At 39.1% G+C, this 21,110-nt stretch overlaps 1 pseudogene; it reads right to left on the minus strand.

Moving 5' to 3' along the window:
* Window positions 1-966: 966 nt before the first annotated feature.
* On the minus strand, window positions 967-4,171 carry LOC103127038 (serine/threonine-protein kinase PRP4 homolog; annotated as a pseudogene).
* Window positions 4,172-21,110: the final 16,939 nt, after the last annotated feature.

Consider the following 21,110-nt stretch of genomic DNA (forward strand, 5'->3'; position numbering starts at 1 on the left):
GGGCAGTACCACACCTGGTTAAACAGACACATTACTATGCTCAAGGACCTGGGTATAAACTCCAGGTCCCCACCTGCAGAAGAAAAGTTTCACTAGGAAAGATGCAATTGCAATTGAATTATTTACATACACTGCACACACATTATAAGATGCACCAATATAAGTTTTATGGTGGTCCAGGAGGTGGTGCAATGGATACAGCACAGAACTCTCAAGCGAGAGGTCCCCAGTTCAAATCCCAGCAGCATACGTACCAGAGTGATGTCTGGTTCTTTCTCATGGATAAATAAATAATTTTTAAAAAAGAGTTTTATGAAAGACTTATGTAACTGACCTAATTTACACGTGTTTGCTAGTTAAATGCAGCTCAATAATCTCACAATATAGCAAAATATATTTTAAGTTATAATAAATGCAACTTTTAATGTAGCAGAACTCTTCAAAAAGATATAAATTTAATGGAAAGTAGAGCAAAAATCATAAAAAGAAAGAGAAGGAGCCAGAGCAGTCCTGAGTGGTGAGTGAGCTGGAAGAGGGACTCAACTGTTAATCCAACAAAGGCTAAATTGGAGCTATCTGCCTAAGAATAAAACTGCTGACTGTGTGAGGACTTAAAAGATGGCAGCATCCCAAAGGTGATGAATATATTTCTTATAAGCCTCTAAAGTCCCTTGGAAAAAGTAATAGAATTTCTGCTCACAAAAAAGTGTGTGTGTGTGTGTGTGTGTGTGTGTGTGTGTGTGTGTGTGTTATATAAAAAAGATATGGGGGTCACGCAGTGGTTCACCTGGTTGAGAGCACACATTACCATGTTCAAGAATCCCAGTTTGACCTCCTACTCCCCACCTGCAGAGAAGCTTTTCACTAGTGGTGAAGCAGGCCTGTATATGTTTGTCTTTCTCCCTAACTCACCCTCTCCATTCAATTTCTTTCTATCCCAGCAAATAAAAGAATCAAACGGCTGCATCAGAGGGAAGAACGAGACCTTTTCCTAATGGGATATCTGATTGTTCTTCTTTGAGTTGGAGGCCATCTACCGATGGGGCTGTCATCTTTTGATCTTTCTCGTCTACTTGGGATATTATCTCGAGGTCGTGTTCTTGGCGAAGAAAGTCTTCTTTCCGGTCCTCTTCATTTTCTTTCCAAGGATGGGCTCTTGGCTCTTCTACCAGGAGACAAAGTTCGGAAAAGGTGATTTGCTATGCTTAGACCTTCTGTTATTTAACAGTGGCGATTTACTGCTGTTTTGAAGACAAACTTCTTCTTTTGGGACTCTTAACTAGGTTTTCTACTGGGCGATTTATTTTCTTTCCCAGAAGAAGCATCTTTAGAAGGAGACTTAAATGGCTTCGTTTCTTTATCCGTTTCAGGCCGTTTTGATTTTCTCCCTTTGAATCTTGATCTTCTGTCTTTGGATTTGTCTCTTAAGTCAGTTGAGGATCTGGATTTTTTTGCCTCGATCTCGACTTCTACTTTCATTTATAAGTGGAGATTTCTTTCTATTTTTTTACTTACTTTTATTTTCAGTTTTTACCTTGTCATTTGGTGAAAGATCTGGCCTTACCGATTTTCTCTTGAGACCGTCTTCTTAGAATGGGAGATTTTTATTTTCTTGCTTGATCCTGAGATTTACTTCTTTTGGATGGTCTTTTGGACTTTTTCCTCTCTTTTGACTTGCTCCTAGTTGTCTTTTCTTTGACTAATCCAGTGCTTCCCTTAGTTTTCTCTTTATCAGACCTATGTCTAGTCCATTCTTTGGATCTGCTTTTACTTTGCTTTTTTATACTATTTTTATTGTCTATAAATTCAAGTTTCCCCTTCATACATGAACACCTAGTACTAGACCTATTTCCATTTCTTGCCTTTTCATGAATCTCCCCCTCTTCTTCAGAGCCAGACTCATAACCTTGTCATATGAGTCTCATTCCAGATTGAACTTTCCCTTCCATTAACTCACTATCAACTTCAGCTTTAATCAGTGCTCTCCGTTTCTCCAAGACTTCCAGCAAAGAAAGTTTAGTTCATTTAGTAGGAGACATACCTTCGTTGTTAGAAGCATCTATCATCTCTTTTCTTCTATGTTTCTTATGTTTATGCTTACATTTATGTTTTTATCCTTATCTTCTTCTAAGGAATGTTTATGTTTCTTGTGTCTACTTCTGTGTTTATGCTTCTTTTGTGTGTATGTGTTATGACTGTATTTATTTGATTTGGGGGTTTTTCACATTCATAGTTTCAGTGCTGTGCTCTAAGTCACTTTTTCTTTCTTTCAGAGAGAGAGAAATATTACAGGAGCAAGAGCTCCCCCCTTGTCATAGAAATTTCAGTGTGGTGCAGATGACATAAATTCAGTGCTCTAACCAGTGAGCTATTTCTCTGATCATAGAGTACTTATTTTATTATTTGGATCTAAATATGTTATTTTTAAAATTGATCTAATATAGTAGCAAGCACATTTTACATTAGTGCTCAATAAATATTTACTTAATAAAGTCCCCCTTTTTCTTTTAACTTTAATTAAATATTTATCTATTGTGTTAACTTTAGTGGAAAAAATTGAAACAAAAAAGACTCAGAAGCAAATTAATTTAACATTTGAACTTGCTCTTAATGCCTCTCATTGATTAAAAAGTTTTTATCACTTCCTTCATGTCTTTATTTAAATGTTACTTCCTAGTAAAGACCCTTCCTTGTATACCATGTAAACATTTCCAGCCCCAAGTATCTGTCTGTAATCAATATAGGAAAAATACAATATTAGTCTTCTACCAAGTGCAGAATTCAATAATTATAAGGTGTTTGATTAAGCTATTTATTTGAAGCATAACGTGCTGTTTAAATAATAAAATGTTGAACAACTATACCTAGAAATAAGAACTTGTAAACTTATTTTAAATGTACCTAGAAATTAGAACCTGTAAACTTATTTTAAATGTATCTTAAATACTTATATATTAAGATGATATACATATCTTAACTCATTAATCTCAAGTTCTCTTTCCAATGCCTCAGTTTACTCGTATTTGTCACTTTCAACTTGAGTTGCAAATCTCTATCTTATTTCAGCTTATGCTCAAGTTGTGTTCACATTTTAACAGTACACCTGCTTCCTGTCTCTTGCTCAATTTATCCGTGTGATTCCTATATCTAAGCAATGGCTTCAGAAGTAAAAACTGTTCACATTCAGCCTCTAATTTTATCCTATCTCCAAATCTCGGACTAAAGTAACCTCCATTCTGACTACAGATTTTCAGCAACAATGAACACTCTGCCCATTTAGAATCATTGATTGCTTCTGTTCTACCTATTGTCTGCCTTGATAGCGTGGACCTATTTCCAGCTTCTGCAAATTATTAATTCCTTACCCATCTTGTCTGAATCAGCTCCTTAGGCACTTTTTCTCCAGTTACCTGATTCTTAGACATTCACATTTTAACATTTTGTTTATCCATTATTTAATGTGCAAATGCATGGGGGCTGGGTGGTTGCACACCTAGTTGAGCGCACATGTTACAATGTGCAAGGACACAGGTTCAAGCCCAGTCCCCACCTGCAGGGGAAAGCTTTGCAAGTGGTGAAGGAGGGCTGCAGGTGTCTCTCTGTTTCTCTCCCTCTCTCCCACTCCCTTCTCTCTTGATTTCTGTCTCTGGCCAATGAATAAAGATAACAAAAATTTTTTTAAATCATGCTTGAGCACATGCATGCACAAGATATTCAACAATTACCTGCTGGATGAATGAGTAACTATATATATTAGAGTAACTTTTCCTATCAATTTAGAGTTTTAATCTCATTGTCAGAAAATTAAACCCCTATGTATCCAAGATTTGTACTAAGATATGTGTTTTACTTTCTGAATTAATGGCATGTATGCATTTCCACAGGAGAAGGCTATTTTCAGAATAATCAGGAAATTTTAGAAAGGAGGCCAAAGAGAGAAGACAAGTAACAAATGAACTTTTGGGGTTACATCATCTCTGTGAGTTTAAAGAGATAAGTCAAGGTGCCCCAACACTGCTCAGTGAAGTAGTGACAAGGGATATTAACTCTTCTCTGAGTTTGATATCATTTATATTCTTCCACAAGTGTCTTCTGTCAGAACATCTCACCTCACTGGGCAACTGTCTCCTCTGTCAACATGAAGTGACCTCTGAAAGGACAACTGTACCATCACTTCTTCACTTTCCTATCTAGGTCAAAACTAAACTTGAAATTCAAGAGGTCAAGTTGTTCCCTAAAGGAATAACTAAGGAACCCCGTTGAAGAAGTTTTCTGATCCCAGACTTCCCGATACTTACTATTAGAAATCTTTTTGATTGTTACCTTTATATCTATGTTTGCAAAGTATATGTTTGCCTTGTTATTTGTCTATAAAGTAATTATTTTGACTAATATTCCATGAGGCCTTTAATTCAGGTTCTGTCCCAATATCACAAAATCCTGCTCTAAGGTGAAGTCTGAATATTTCAGATTCCCACCCATAGACAGTAGAGGGTTGGATTGCCACAGCAATCACCCATAAATCTGAATGGCTGGTTGTTGCCCTAAGATCTAGAGTTTGTGCATGAGATAACTGGAATAAACTTAATATCTTATGTTATCAAAAGAATGTAGCTGACATAATGACATTTGGATAACAACAGCTTTAAACACTCTTATCCTGATGCTCTCTCCCTTAGAAATGTATTTTGATATTTGTTTATGTAATGTATAACTACCTATTGTTTTGTCTGAACAATGTCATGTAATGCATAAGTTTACAAGTAAATTCTTCTTGAAGCTTGAGATGGAGGGGACACACACTTGCTTCCATCCCAGCTAGGGAGGTCACATGTGTGTGTTTCCACCTGACCTCTTCTGATCAACTGTATGGCAACTGTCTGTGGTGACTTTCTCTCCACCCTGGGACTCATCTTATCTCAGGGCCTTGGCAACTGTTAAGGTTCTCTCTGCCTGTTTTTCCCATAGAGCTCCCACAACTGTTGCTTAAGGTAATAATGGTGCCCTGGGACAGAAAGGAGAGGAAAATGAACTGAGAACATTAATATTTTGGTCAAGTGAATAAAATTATTCATGAAGTAGAATCTTTTCTTTTTTTTTTCCTCCAGATATATTTTTCCTCCAGATTTATTGCTTGGGCTGGGTGCCTGCCTATGAATCTACTGCTACTGGAGGCCATTTTTCCTCCATTGTTGTTGGCATTATTGTTATTGTTGCCATTGGTGTTGTTGTTGGATAGGAGAAATTGAGAGAGGAGGGGAGACAGACGGGGGAGAGAAAGATAGACACCTGCAGACCTGATTCACCGCTTGTGAAACGACTCCCCTGCATGTGGGGAGCCGGGGGCTGGAACCAGGATCCTTACTCCTGTCCTCGTTCTTCACACCATGTGCACTTAACCCACTGTGCTACCACCTGACCCCTGAAGTAAAAATTTTTATATGAAGTGTAATATGTTCAAAGAGTCTATGTTCAACTTTTGGTGGCAAGGTAGATAATTAGTCAGTTAGTACCCACTATTCATCCAGTTTTCTATGGTGTGAGTGACAGCACATGACAACTACACAAAAGTACAAGTAGCTTCTCTTTTGACATAAACTTTCTGGTTGGTTAGTCAAATGCCCTCCACCTTGTCTCTTAACATCTTCTTGAACACATTGTATTTTTCACATTTAATAGTGTCGAGACTTTTCACAGTAGGGTTTACATTTGATTTTGGCACAAAATAGACAATTCCTAAGGCAACCTATAATTCCAATCCATTAGGCTAATGGATTGCAGCTGCTGTGAGCAATGGGCATGTCATCTTTTGATAATGAAATCTAGCAAGACATAAAAATATAATAAATAGTAAATAAACTTAGAAATAGCTCCATATAGCTGACATGGTTATTTTTCTTCTCTTTTTTGTTTTATAGTAAATAGGCAGAGTTAATAGAAAATTTTGATTATCATATGAGTACATATGAATGATGGAATTGTAGAACATTAAAAAGTTACAAATTTTCAAGTTTTTCATTCAGGAGAGTCTTAGTCAATCAATAAACTTTATTTATTTTCTGTAAATTTCTATTTTAAAAAATCCACTATTATTACTTGCCACTCCTTATTTATTGTACCATTTGTCATTATAGTTTTTTTTTTTCAGGGGGAATTAATAGATCTTGTTCTTGAAACTTTCATAGTGGAAGAAACTACTCATGGGGGAAGTTACCAGGGGAAAAATATGTAAAGAATCATGATAGAAGTTGGTATTTTCTGATTTCTTTGAGTCATTTCTCTGAATTGCAGAAAACCAAATATGTTCTCTTAAATCAATTTCATGGAGCTGAAAAAGGAAATTTTATGTTCTCATAACACACCTGGCTTCTCTGCTTAGAACTCTGAATTTTTACCCCTTGGGATAGGAAATGTGAAACACAAAATCCACCTGGTCCAGCCAGATAATGAGCCATTCCATCAGTTAGTTGCTAATGATCTTTGCTTTTTTTTTTTCTATGTCATCTGAATTAGAACCTGAACCTCCTCAAAGAAATACTCCTCCTGTTTGTATAAAAGCATTGTTGCTAAAATCTATTGCAGATTATCAACCTTGGCTAGTCTCTCCATTGTTAGTTAATGAGAAATATTATTGTTGCAATTTAATTTGGAAATTTGCACACTGAAATTATTCTCTTTTTGCCTCTTCATCGTTAGTATATATTTTTCTCTTTGTGGAAAAGTAGTGAGTAAAAAAATAAAAAAGGTAAACAGAGAATAAAAGGAAAGAAAAAGAAAAAAATGGTGGGGGAACAGGAAGAGAAAAGGAAAGGAGAGAGATTTGAAAGATGTTCAGTGGTAGTGCATGGGATTTGCACATGAGAGGACACAGCTTCAGTCCTGAGCATCACCATATACTGCAATTGAGTAATGCTCTGGTCAAAAAATGAAATGTAATGTGAAGAGAAGAGAAAAGAAGAGAGATATAAAGGAGAAATGGTTCTTCAAAGAAAAGGTCAGGATTTTTACTCAAGCCTCACTTACATATACCCCAGCCTGGAGTACTGCAGGAAGATTATGAGAAAGAAGTAGAAATAAAGCTTTTGAATTGAAGCCTTACACATATCTGCCTTCACTTATAGGGAGAAGGAGATGTCTTTATTACAAAGTTCATATAAATTAATTTTTCTATCTATGCAAGGTGTTTAGGTATTAAAATACAAGAGTCTAATATTCTCTCTACAGGCTAGTTTAGAAGACATATTCTGGAGTGAATCTTGCTTCAAACTTGGACCTTCCTCTTGAAGGCAATAAGCATGAGGTCCCTGGATGAACTGCAGATGAAGCAGCTCAGTTATCTCTAGAGTCTAGGGACTGTTATGTCAGACCTTTGGGTGGAGAGGCCTCTTCCCAGGCACAAACTTCTGGCTTACCCACTCTGTTATGCACCAGATGCGGGGGCCCAGAAGGAATGTTCCATGGCAGTAGGAGTGAGCGGGCAGGATCTTTCCCTGTGTAAGTAGCAAGAGATGTTACAGGAGATCACCAGGGGAATGTTTGCTGAACAATCTGTTTATTGAATAGCAAAGTAGGGTTTATAAGGGGTTGTAGGAGGAAGTAAGTTATCCATTCCATATATAGTTTTGGAGAAGAGGGACAAAGAGAAATAGGGGTTGAGAAAAGGTCAGAGCATTCCTAGTAAATGTTGAACAAGGGGTTTAGTTGATCAAAGAAGATGGACTTCTATTAACTTCTGAGTAAACGAACCAACTAGTTTGAGAACAAGGAAACAGGCTGCATGTAGAGTCTTTTGTGAAACAGGGAGGCTTACAGAGGAAACATTTCCTGGTGGTGGTTTTCCATCCATGCTCAATCTTGAGAGAGACTGACAAAAAGGTCATGCCATCCAGGCACCCACTTTTCAATGGGAGGTCCTACACCATGCTCAACCATATCCTCACAATTTCCCTACACTAGTGGATGGAGGGGAGAGAAAGTATGGTGCATTATATGACTACACCACACTTCAAGCAGAGTTTCATCCAAACTACCTATTTGTCAGAGCTCTTTTGGGGAAATCAAATTGAAGTCTTATCTCAATAATCCAGCTAGAGTAGTCAGGGCTGTCTCAATAGATAAAACTGCTAGGAAAATGGTTTGGGATTTTCATTTTTATTCAAATGTTTTGACAACCTAGAGCATTATTTATTGTCAGTCATTCATCCTCCTTCAGGTTCTCAATATTGAAAAAAAAATTTTGAGATAATTTTCATTCAGTGAGCTTCCAGGAGACTCTAAGTTTCATATTAAAAATTAAATGTTAGGGAGTCGGGCTGTAGCGCAGCGGGTTAAGCGCAGGTGGCGCAAAGCACAAGGACCGGCATAAGGATCCCGGTTCGAACCCCGGCTCCCCACCTGCAGGGGAGTCGCTTCACAGGCAGTGAAGCAGGTCTGCAGGTATCTATCTTTCTCTCCTCCTCTCTGTCTTCCCCTCCTCTCTCCATTTCTCTCTGTCCTATGCAACAACGACAACTACAACAATAAAACAACAAGGGCAACAAAAGGGAATAAATAAATAAAATTAAATTAAAATTAAAAGTTGATGTCAGTGTCCTCTTGTAGTTGTTAACTTTTCCTAAAGCTTTTTTTTAAATTTTAATATAGCTACTGTTCATGACTTCCTACATTCGTAAAATAATTTCCATATTTCAATGAAAGCTGAATTTTAAGACCCATCTTAATCCAGTTATCTTTTGTTATGTCAAAGAGAATTTGCACAGTTAAAATTGGAATATCTAGAAGTGAAGCTGATTAAATTACAATTCCTTAATAAATTGATGTTAGTTTTTAGCAAAGACTCTTTTTTTTATATTTATTTATTCCCTTTTATTGCCCTTGTTTTATTGTTGTTGTTGCATAAGACAGAGAGAAATGGAGAGAGGAGGGGAAGACAGAAGGAGATAAAGAAGAGACACCTGCAGACCTACTTCACCACCTGTGAAGGGACTCCCCTGCAGGTGGGGAGCCGGGGCCTCGAACCGGCATCCTTACGCCGGTCCTTGCGCTTTTGCGCCACCTGCGCTTAACCTGCCGCGCTACCGCCCGACTCCCTTTAGCAAAGACTCTTTAAGGATATGTTTAACAAAATTATGATAGAACACTTTACATAGCATGATTAATTATAAGGAATCATTTGGTCAACTTAGTTAAAAGTGAATTTATTTAAAATACTGAATTTTTCTACTATATTAAAAAGCAAATAACTATATAAAAACGTCTTTATTTATTTATTTTATACTTTCTTTCTTCCTTCCTTTCTTTCTTTCTTTCTTCCTTTCTTCCTTTTGGAAAAAGGATTGTTACCAGAGCTACCAACAACCATTCCTCTTTATCTTTCTTTCTTTTTTTTCTTTATATTTTATTTGATAGGACAAGCAGAAATTGTGAAGGGAGGGAGATATAGAGGGACAGAGAAAGAAGAATACCTGCAGACCTATTTCACCACTCCTGAAAGTATCCTTCCTTCAGTTAAGGAACTGAAGTTCAAACCCATATTCATGAGCATGGTGATGTCTAAACTCTTATAAATATGCCACCACTGATCCCCCAAGAAATCACTTTTCATACATAGTAACTCAACTTTTAATTTTAATTATAATAAATGTCTTTCAGTGGTTATAAGATGCCACAGAAAAAGATTTATCTGTATTTCAAGTATACTATACATTTTTCATAGAGAATTTTCTTTTGGGGATATTCTTTAGATAGTAATAGAATTACTAAATATGCTCCTGATTATTTTTAGAAATGACAAGACTAAATTTAAAAATAATTCCCCAACCAACATTAAATTATCCTATGAACTGCAGCTTCAGTGAAACTTTCTGTAATTATGCACTTAAAAACTATGTTACAGTAATATAAAGTTGATTGACAGACACCTGTTTAACAATTTAAAATACTCTCTTTGATAAGAAGCTCTAAAATTATCTCTGCTAAGAGATACTAATCAGAAAAAGAAGAAATAATAACCTCCCCTTTGGGTAAAATAGTTTAGAAGTCTTTACAAACATCCAGTGTTCCCTTATATCCTCCAGTCTTTAAAATGGCACATGTAGACTTAATTTAAATGATTTCACCAGATAATTTTTATGTTTAAATAAAATAACTAGAATAATGAAAAAATCATGTATGAAATTGATGGTCTCTAACAAGCTTATCACAAGGCCTTTGCTTCAACATGAATCATTTAAATCTTAACTTAAATGTGCACCACTCCATACACTTTATTCAGTTTTCAATGGTTCTAATTTGCTTTTGCTTTTTTTTAATCCCTTATGAGTTTCTATCCAACTTCTTTTTATATTTAATATGATTTATAAAGTTCAGGGATCCAGGCACTGATGGCTAGTATAAAACCAATTGCTTCATCTCAGGTAGTTCACTTTCTAACAAAGTCCCATAACCTAGATATACACCAGTTTCTGTGAGAGAGAGCTTATGTTCACACGTATCCATAAACTACTGTAAAATATATACCTAAAAGCAGAAGTACATTAGAGTTTGCAGTGAGTACCTCCCTAACACTTCCTCTCCACTATTCCAAGCTTGGGATCTATGATTGCTCAACAAATTGTTTGGCTTCATATGTTAACTCTCTTTTCAATCACCAGGTTCCAGATGCCACCAGGATACTGGCCAGGCTTCCCTGGATTGAAGACCCCACCAATGTGTCCTGGAGCTCAGCTTCCCAGAGACACACCTTACTAGGGAAAAAGAGAGGCAGACTGGGAGTATGGACCGACCAGTCAACGCCCATGTTCAGCAGGGAAGCAATTACAGAAGCCAGACCTTCTACCTTCTACAACCCTCAAAGACCCTGGGTCCATGCTCCCAGAGGGATAGAGAATGGGAAAGCTATCATGGGAGGGGGTAGGTTATGGAGATTGGGTGGTGGGAATTGTGTGGAGTTGTACCCCACCTACTTTATGTTTTTGTTCATTAATCCTTTCTTAAATAAAAAATTTAAATAAAAACAAAACAAAAACCAATTGCTGGGAGTTGGGCGGTAGCGCAGCGGGTTAAGCGCAGGTGGCGCAAAGCGCAAGGACAGGCGTAAGGATCCCGGTTCGAGCCCCCGGCTCCCCACCTGCAGGGGGGTCACTTCACAGGCGGTGAAGCAGGTCTGCAGGTGTCTGTCTTTCTCTCCCCCTCTCTGTCTTCCCCTCCTCTCTCCATTTCTCTCTGTCCTATCCAACAACGACGACATCAATAACAACAATAATAACTACAACAATGAAACAACAAGGGCACCAAAAAGGGAATAAATAAATGCTTTTAAAAAATATATTTAAAAAAACCAATTGCTAAAATTAAAATTAAAATCCACTTCTGGATTATTTTCTTGGACAAACAAAAATCTAGTGGAGGAGTCTCTGGAAGTAAAAACATATCTGGTGAGGCTGAGTGTTTATCTTTAAAGAATTAGACGCAACCTGAAACTTTCAGCAGGAACAGAGACTATCCACACTAGTCTTTATGTAAGAAGTCACACATCTACCTCATGTATGTCCAGATGATTTCTCACTGTACTTTAAAAGACTGATGCTGGAGAGTCGGGCTGTAGCGCAGCGGGTTAAACACATGTGGTGCAAAGGTCAAGGACCAGTGTAAGGATCCAGGTTCCAGCTCTGGCTCCCCACCTACAGGGGAATCTCTTCATAAGCAGTGAAGCATGTCTGCAGGTGTGTTATCTTTCTTTCTCTCTCTCTGTCTTCCCCTCCTCTCTCCACTTATCTCTGTCCTATCTAACAACAACGACATCAATAACAACAACAATAATAACCACAACAAAAATAAAAAAAACAACAAGGGCAACAAAGGGAATATATATATGTATGTATATTTTTTTAAAAGATGCCTATGTAATAACTAGAAGTGTGAATGAAACAGGCATCAATTTCTAAGAGCTTCTGGAATTCTTATTGACAATCTGAAATGTTCCGTGCTAGATGGGCATGGGGTGCAAAGGCAGAACATCTTTTGAATTCAAAACTTTTCATCTAGCATTATTTGCATTACAAGAGAATGCACTTGGAACCAAAGACAACATCTTTTTTAGTTGTTTAAAATTTAACTTTTTTTTTGTTTGTATCTTGTCTTTTACTTTGTAGCCTGTGACTATAATAGTTTACATGAAACGATCCAGCCTTTCTCCCAAAAAATATCCAACCGTAATTTGAGAGAGGAGAGCACCTTCTAGTAGAGTCTATAAATAGTTATAGTTCTTGGGCTTGTAGCTAAGATAATGCAACATTTCAAAATGCCCTTGTACCCAAATACCCTGACAATAGGATATTCCCCACTGTTAAAAGTCATAATGCTCCCCCACTTCCTTTCATAACTTATCAGGCAAACTTGGCATCAAGGTGACAACTTAAGCTAAAGATCTGTCAAAACAAAGAATAGCTAACAGGCATCTCTGAGGCTGATGTAAAAATGGGACACATGCCAACAAGAATGAAATGTATGATGTACCAATGCTTGTTAAAAAAAAAAAAAAGGAACATCGGTGTTTAGTGAATTAAATACACTTCTAGACAGACATTTATTTGTCAGGGACAGTGCAGCTGCTTTGGATTCATAGGTAAACACACAGCCACAGTCTTTGAAGCGATGAGGACAATAATAGTTAGTTATTATGTTCTGTATGTCCCAGGAACTCTTCCAAATGCATTGAACATATTTACTAATACTAACTTAATTAAAGCTTACAATAGCACTATGTAGTAGGTGAAGTTTTAAAATACATTTTATAGATGAGAAAAATGTAAGTGGAGGTCATTAAAAGAACATTCTCCAGATAACACAGCTACTAAATGACAGAAGTAGTATTCAACCCAAAGGCAGCCCACTCTAGAGTCTTCATTTTATCTAGTCTCATATGCTGTGTCTTGCAGTGCTAAGGAGCACACAGTTAAATGTGCAATTCCAGTCTCATAATACAAGTGCCGCCGGAATGAAAAAAGATTTTCCTTCATAGTGCAGACAGTAAATATGGAGGAGAGTGCGCGCATGCATGCACACACGCACATGCACACAGGAATTCTAAACTGCTGTACTTGAGTGTGGGCAAAACTTTATCAGCTTAAAAAAATATTTCTTGCCTCTGGGGGGCGTACTTGTCTCGACGGACATTTGTATGGGGGTGGGGAATGGCCTAGAGTCCCAAAGGCAGCTGGCTGTAATTTACTTACTATGAAACAAAACTTGTTATTAGCATAACCAAGCACAATCTAAAGTTTCTAATAGAGAAGGAATTTGAGACTTTTACATATCAACAACATCTTTTAACCTTTTGTTACACCCATTCAAGATGGAGACACACCCTAGGTGTGCGCAGGAAAGGAAACCTCAGGAATGAGAATAATTAGCATAGCCATTGTGCGATCTACCATTTCTAATAGAGAAGGTAATGGAGAGTTTTACATATCAACAAGTCTATTTAACCTTTTGTTTAGACCAACTTAGTTAAAATATATTCATTGTTAACTAATTTTTACCTCAGACTTTAAATGTAAGTTAATTTTATCTTTATGAGAATTACGTTGAAAACCTTTTTCATTTAACTTTGTCTAGTAAGAATTTAGCCTTAAAGTTACTGTTTACCAAACTTTAAACACACACATAAACATGGTCATTAATACACAAGGAGAGAAACCTTTGTTACGAAGACATGTTATTTTAAACATGAATTTAAATCTGTACTGTCTTAGTTGTTGGGGGGGTGCGTTGTCCAGTGGTGGTCTCTTGGGCAGCTTCACTTCTAGGAATTGCAGGTTGCGATCTCTGCACAAATCTCTGCGTACTCTAGCTTGTCTGCCTTCAGACCGGACCGGCAGCTGGAGATCTCGTGTGCCCAGTTTCGGCAGGGAGCCTGGGGGTCCGGGAGGTCCGGGATCACTCCAGAATTCATAGCAAGAGGGCGGGCGGGCCAGCCTTGTAGAGGGTGTGGGCCTAGGTGCCCAGGGGTGGCGGCCATGATAGGCCGCGCGGCCCTTCCCCATGGCCCTGCCATGTCTGCTGTCCTGCTCTTAGTGGCCAAGCAGCGTGGAGGGATCACACGTCCAGTGCCCTGCACCACGCGGTGGAGAGCCGGCTCCTGTGGGCTGGCCTGCGTGCTGGCATTGGGCTCCTGCGTGGTGGCATTGGGCTCCTGTGTGTTGGCATCAGGCTCCAGTGTGTTGGCATCGGGCTCCTGCGTGGTGGCATCGGGCTCCTGCGTGCTGGCGTCAGCCTCCTGCAGGCTGCCGGGCTGCGGGGCTGCGGATGCGGTGCACGGGGTTGTCTGGGCGCATCTGGCTGGCCGGCTGTTCCACCAGGTGGAAAAGGCCACTCCGTGCCTCGCCTCTTGCCCGCTGGCTCTTCCCAACTCCTCTGGCTGTTTTGAGTTCGCCCAAACAAGTGGAAACCACAGAGTGGTCAAGAGATAAATGTTCCAGAAACAGCAAAACAGTCTCATGAAGAAAGAGCAGAGGCCTCTGGAGATCTCTTCACAAGCAGAAGAGAAGGCCATAGTACATAGGTAGCCAAATTGTCTTCACTTATCTGAGGGATGCGCAGGTCAGGTCCACGTGGGTGCCATTTGTTGTTAAAATTCGTGGGCTCCAGCTGGCCGGGCTAGCTTCACAGGCGGGTAACAGAGACGACCAGAGACGTACGGCTGGGCAGGGAAGCTGTATTTCTTTATTCAGGAACAACGATTTATAAACTAAGACAAACTAATCACCAAACAGAACTCTCCTGCCTCTTTCCCCACGATGGCACCAAGCACTCTCCAACTCCGCAACTCTGGAACTCTGGAACCCTGGAACCCTCTCGGGGTTCCTAGGGGTGGGACCAAGCGGGCCCGTGAAACTAGCAGGACTGATCCAATTCTCTTGGCGGGGGAGAGCTAGGACAACCCAATGTAAAGCATACAACACTTGAGCAAAACTTTGTATGAACTGATAAGAGTTCGCTAACAGATTTACCAAGAAAACAGTCATCTCAAGTGAACAGAAGCGTATCTGCAATGATATTGACCACTTAGCAAATCACACCTCCTGAATTTACTAGACTTATGATTGCATTTGTTTTAGAAACATGAGGATTCCTGATAATGTTACCACACTTGTAGTTGTTTATTCTGATGAATTATTTTCTACAAAAGTACCAGGAAGATGAAGATAATTTGGCTCTCATGACCATAGAGCAGAGACAGACATTCCCCAAAAATCAGAGAACAAAATATAAATAAATAAATAATTATTTCATGGGTGGAGGAGGACAGGCAGTAGCACAGCAGGTTAAGCGCACATGGCACAAAGTGCAAGAACCAGCATAAGGATCCAGGTTCCAGCCCCCAGCTCCCCACCTGTAGGGGGGTCGCTTCACAGCAGTGAAGCAGGTCTGCAGGTGCCTATCTTTCTCTCTCCCTCTCTGTCTTCCCGCCCTGTGTAGATTTCTCTCTGTCCAATCCAACTACAATGACAGCAACAATTCTTCTTCTTCTAGCATTTGCCCTTCTTCCGTAGCCAGTCAATAACAAAGCTGTCAGGAGCTGCTTGTTGCTGGCTTTGAAAGTGACTGGGATCCATGTGGATTCAGTCGGCTAGGAAAGATCGTCAGTTTCCCCAATGAATGAGTACTCACGGGATGCACCACAAGAAGGTGGATCCAATGCATCCCAAACAATAACAACAATAAACAACAAGGGCAACAAAAGGGGGAAAAATAGCCTCAGGAGCAGTGGATTCATGCTGCAGGCACCGATCCCCAGTCATAATCCTGGAGGCAAAAAAAAAAAAAAGAACGAAAACCAAGTTTCTCCCCTTTGACTGATTAGCTCTATCATCTGTCTGTCTATGTACGTATCTACCTACCTCATTCTGTCTGTCTAAAAGCAAATAAATATCTAAATAAAAACTGACCAACCCAGTATGCCAGTGGCTGACTTGGTTCTAAGTGGAATGTTGGAGTGTTCTAAGGGTTTGTTGTGCCTGATGCATCCATGGTTACATGGATCACTTGAAGGAGCTGCCATCCTCTGGCTCTTCAGTTTGGACTGCTCCTTGGGAAGCTGGGTGGAATGGTAATGAAGATACTGCCTAGTGACCAGAGCTCAAACCACAATTTCCACAGCCTTCAGCAGGAGACACCACAGAATCCAGCCATTGGCTCCTTACTATTGTGTGTTTGGTTTATATTCAGGCTTGTTTAGTCTGTGAGAATAAAACATAATGTAAGATGTGAAAAGCAGCTGGCACAAACACTTGCTACATGGATTGAGGAGAAATGCCAACTCAGCCACATGACTTGTTCTGCTAAAAAGAGTATGTGAGGATGGAGACATCATCAGAGAACACTAGACTAGTGAAAAATCACTGAATAGGTGAGCATTACCTGTATAGAAAGGCGACGACCAACTTTGTTTTGATGGAGGAGTGAGAAACACAGTTGAGGAACTCAGTTCTCTTGTTCAAAGACTCATCCAATAAAAACAAGAGGTTGACACGGTAGGGCTGCTAAACATGCTCTAGTCTGTAGAGGAGTTCATGAGAACACATCACAAAGAGCTTTCCCAAATCTGCCAGAAGATCTGGAAGCAATCCTTGATGACTGCTCCAGAATGAAAGTTTTATGACCTATTACTATTAGGAATTTAAGAGAAAGCATTATTTTCTTCTCCAGAGTGAGACTTAGGACTTAAAGAAACTCTGTTCTCTCCACTCTCCTCAGGCTTCCAGCTTGTCCCAGTGTACTTGTAAGCCTCTTAAGGATGAGGACACAAGGCTAGTCAATGCAGAGGAGCCCTCAGTCCTTGGACTGAAGTGCTTCCCAATTCACACACTAGACACAGCATTCAGATCCTCCCACCTAACATTTTGGGATTAAGTCTGGTAATTAAGAAATGTACTGAAGGGAGTAATATTTTACTCACTCTGAATCATCATTAAATAAGGGAAGTATGGCAAGTAAATATACTTACATGCTAATCTAATGAGTCAACTATTCACATTTTTCTCTTTATAAATACTGGATTTTAACTTAAAATATATTACGCCTATTATAAGAGTTTTAGTTGAACAAAATTATATTTTTTTTGAACTGGAAAGAAAGCTTGTCTAGAAATACATCTGATCTTCCATGTGCAAGACTCAGGTTCAAGTCCAGCCCCTGTGGCAACTGGGGCAAGCTTTGGTTGGTTCTCTGGTGTCCTTAGCTCTGTCTGTCTGTCTGTCTCTATCTGAAAACATCAGTCCAGAATAGTGAAACTCAAGTAATGACAAAACCATCATCAGTTTTGTCCTCATAGAAATAGAAGTGATACTTTCTCTTAAATTCCTAATAGTAATAGGTCATAAAACTTATTTGCCTGTGTATATATTATTGAAAAAGTACACTACTTCTTTTTGATATAGCTACATGTTTAGAAATAAATTTAACTATTAAATATTATATTGGATATGACATGTGTACTATAAATATTATTACTTTATTATATAGAGACAAAAATAGAGAGGGAAGGAGGAGGTAAGGAGAAAGAGAAACAACTGCAGCACTGCTTCATCACTCATGAAGTTTTTCCCCCTGAAGGTAGAAACTGCTGGCTTGCACCTTGGCCCTTAAACATTGTAACATGAACAGTCAACCAGGTATACCGCCACCCAGCCCTCTCAGCATGTGTATTTTAAAAGTAAAGTTGATAGGGGCTGAGTGGTGGTGCACTGAATTAAGTGTACGTATTATCAGGTGAAAGAACCGAGCTTCAAGTCCCTGATCCCCACCGCATGGGGAGCAGATTCATGAAGGTTGATTCAGTGCTGCAGGTGTCTCTTTCTCTCTCTCATTCTCTATTTCCCTCTCTTTTCTCAATTTGTCTTTCTTAAAATAAAATAAACATATTTTTAAAATTTGATGAATTAAAAAAAAAAGAACTCTGCTTTCTTCAAGGAGAAGGGAACATGGATCCAGGACATACAACACAAGCAGGGCTCCAGTTCCACTTCCTAAAATCTTTCTGTTTCCAGTTGTCTCCAGCACAGTTCTGGCAGTGTTTTGTTTAAGGCGATACAACCTTGACCCTGTTACTTCTCTCCCTCCTCCAGACTTCCTTTGTGAATATATATTTTATTAATATTATTATTACTGTTGTTGTTGTTGCCTTAGGGTTATTAATGGGGCTTGGTGCCTGCACTACAAATCCACTGCTCCTGGCAGCCATTTTTTTTTCCATTTTCTTAGACAGGACAGAGAAAATGGGGAGGGGTTAGAGAGGGAAAGAGAAAGAGACACCTGCAGATCCTTTTGCTACTTCTGAAGCATCCCTCCCACTGGCAGAGAGACAGAGACTGAAGCCTAGATCCTTGTGTGGGCTCCTGTACTTAGTACCGTGTTCACTTAAGTGGGTACAGCACTGCCACCCTCTATATAAATATATTTTGAAACTAATCTGTATTTTTGCTTCAAGGAGTACCTCTTAGAAATTAATTCTTTCACCAAAGACAGACTTGGGAGATGACAGTTTCACTGTCCTACACTATTTTTTAAAAAAAATTTATATATATATGTAAAAAGCATATCCAACCATGCCTAGGAATCAGAGTTTAAGCTCTGTCTTCTAGAGGGAAGCTTCACAAACACTGAGGCACTGCTGAAAATGTATTTCTTTTTCTTTTCTTTTTTTTTTTTTTGCCTCCAGGGTTATGGCTGGGGTTCTCTGGGTACCTGCACTATGAATCCATTGCTCCTGGATTCATGTTTTATTTCCATTGTTTTCATTGTTGCTCTTGGATAGGACAGAGAAAATGAGAGAGCAGGAGGGGAAGGCAGAGAGGGGCAGAGAAAGATAGACACCTACAGACCTGCTGCACTGCTTGTAAAGCAACATCCCCCTCCCCGGACCCCTGCAGATGGGGAGCCTGGTGCCCAACTAGGATTAGTAAACTGGTCCTTGTGCTTCACACCAAGTGCACTTAATTTAGTCTGCTACGCTGGCCCCTGCAAATGTTTCTTGTCTCTTCATCTCTCTCTTCTTCTCTCTTATCCTATATCTTTCTTGTCCACTATATATATTAAAAAAAAAAAAAGAAAGAAAGAAAGAAAAAGGGTAAGGGAGGGGCTGGGAGGAGGCAAACCTGGTTAAGAGCACACAGTAGGAAACACAAGGACCCAAGCAAGGATCCCAGTTCCTCTGTCTCCCCACCTGCAGGGGGTGGGGTGGGGATGGAGTGTCACCTCACAAGCTGTGAAGCAGGTCTTCAGGTGTCTTTCTCTTCCTTTCTCTATCTTCCCCTCCTCTCTCAATTTCTCTCCAACAAAAAATGGAAAAAATGGCCGCAGGACCAGTGGATTCTTGTGTAGGCACAGAGCCCCAGCAATAACTCTGTAGGAAAAAAAAATTAAAAGGAGAGGGGGATGCCACCAGGAATGGTGGAGTTGTGTGGGCACTGAGCTCCAGGAATAACCCTAGTGGCAAAATAAACAAATACATACAAACAAACATACTGCCCACTTTGAGAATGCTGTGTGTCTAGGGAATATGGGTGGTCTAAACTGTCATATTGATTTTTTTTCTTATCCTTGAATTCAGATTCAGTTATCTTATATCTGTCAATAGTCCTGTATTGACTATTCTGATGCTTTTTCTCCTTTCATTTAAGGTACCTGAAAATATTCTAAATGGAAAAAACAAAACATAATGAGTTATTCAGGAAGACCAAGAATATTTTTCATTTTCTTTTAATCTCCCCTAAATTCACTTGTCAGGCATAGCCTGGTCATTGACTTTAATTTATGAAAGTTGTTTATCTTTTCTTTGATTTATGTAAAATGATTGGCTCATGCTCCCTTCTGCAGAAAATATCTCCCTAATTTTAAATGAGTCCTATTTTATTTTGGAAGAACTCAACTAAAAATCTTGAAAAAGCTCTGACTGGCTAGTTAAGTTTGATTCTTTCTTGGTGATTACCTCAAAAGAATTCAGGAGTTGTAGGCTTGAACTGTTTATGAGTCAGATGTAGAAAAGAAATGAAATAGAAAGTGAACACATGAAGGTTGGAGATAATTCAAAGGATAGGGGACACACTTTACCATGTGCAAAACCCATGGTTGGGGGCTGGGTGGTAGCACAGCGTGTTAAGTGCACTTAGCGAAACACACAAGGACCAATGTAAGGAACCGGGTTTGAGCCCCAGAGTCCCCACCTGCAGGGGTGTTCCCTTCACAAGAAGTGAAGCAGATATGCAGGTGTCTACTTTTCTCTCCCCTTTCTACCTTCCCCTCTCTCAATTTCTCTCTGTCCTACCCAATATCAACAATAATAATAGCAACAACAGCGATAAACAACAAAGACAACAAAAGGGAAAAAAATAGCTTCCAGGAGCAGTGGATTTGTAGTGCAGGCAATGAGCCCCAGCAATAACCCTGGAGGCAAAAAAAAAAAAAAAGCCCACGGGTAAAGCCCCAGGCCCTACATGGGCACAGCATATACTGGGGAAGTGTCACTATCTGTGAAGTAATGATGTGGTATCCCTACCACTTTCTCTGTCTCTGGCCTGTACCTAAAGAAAAAAGAAAAAAAAAAAAAAACCTGACAGGAATTGTGGAGAGTTAAAAGTCTCAGCAAACACCTTGCAGAAAGGAAAAAAAAAGGAAGACACACACCAAAAAAAGAAACCCATTATATACTATTATATAGTAATGAATAATTTCATTTCTCTGATAACCAACCTTAAGTCCTAAAGAAAGTGTCCTTACATAGTGATATTTTCATTCCATACTGCAAAATGAATGAGTGTTAGCATGAACACTAGAGGATCAAATTCATTTGAATTTGAGCAAAACTGTCTATAGAAACTCCAAAAGAACTTCATAGACTTACTTACCCGCATGCATATTAATATTACTTTGTGGGATATTATCATTGCAATAAGAATTGTAAAAAATAAAGCCCACCAACATCAATATTTGGATTTCCCTAAATTTTCCACCTCCCCAGATTTAGCAATTCTATACATTAATTTACATCTAAAATAATTTTATGCAACAGGATTGGTGTGTATATTATTATTTTTTTTATTTTTTTTTTA

The sequence above is a fragment of the Erinaceus europaeus genome, chromosome 14 (assembly GCF_950295315.1).
Source record: "Erinaceus europaeus chromosome 14, mEriEur2.1, whole genome shotgun sequence".
Taxonomy (NCBI): Eukaryota; Metazoa; Chordata; class Mammalia; order Eulipotyphla; family Erinaceidae; genus Erinaceus; species Erinaceus europaeus.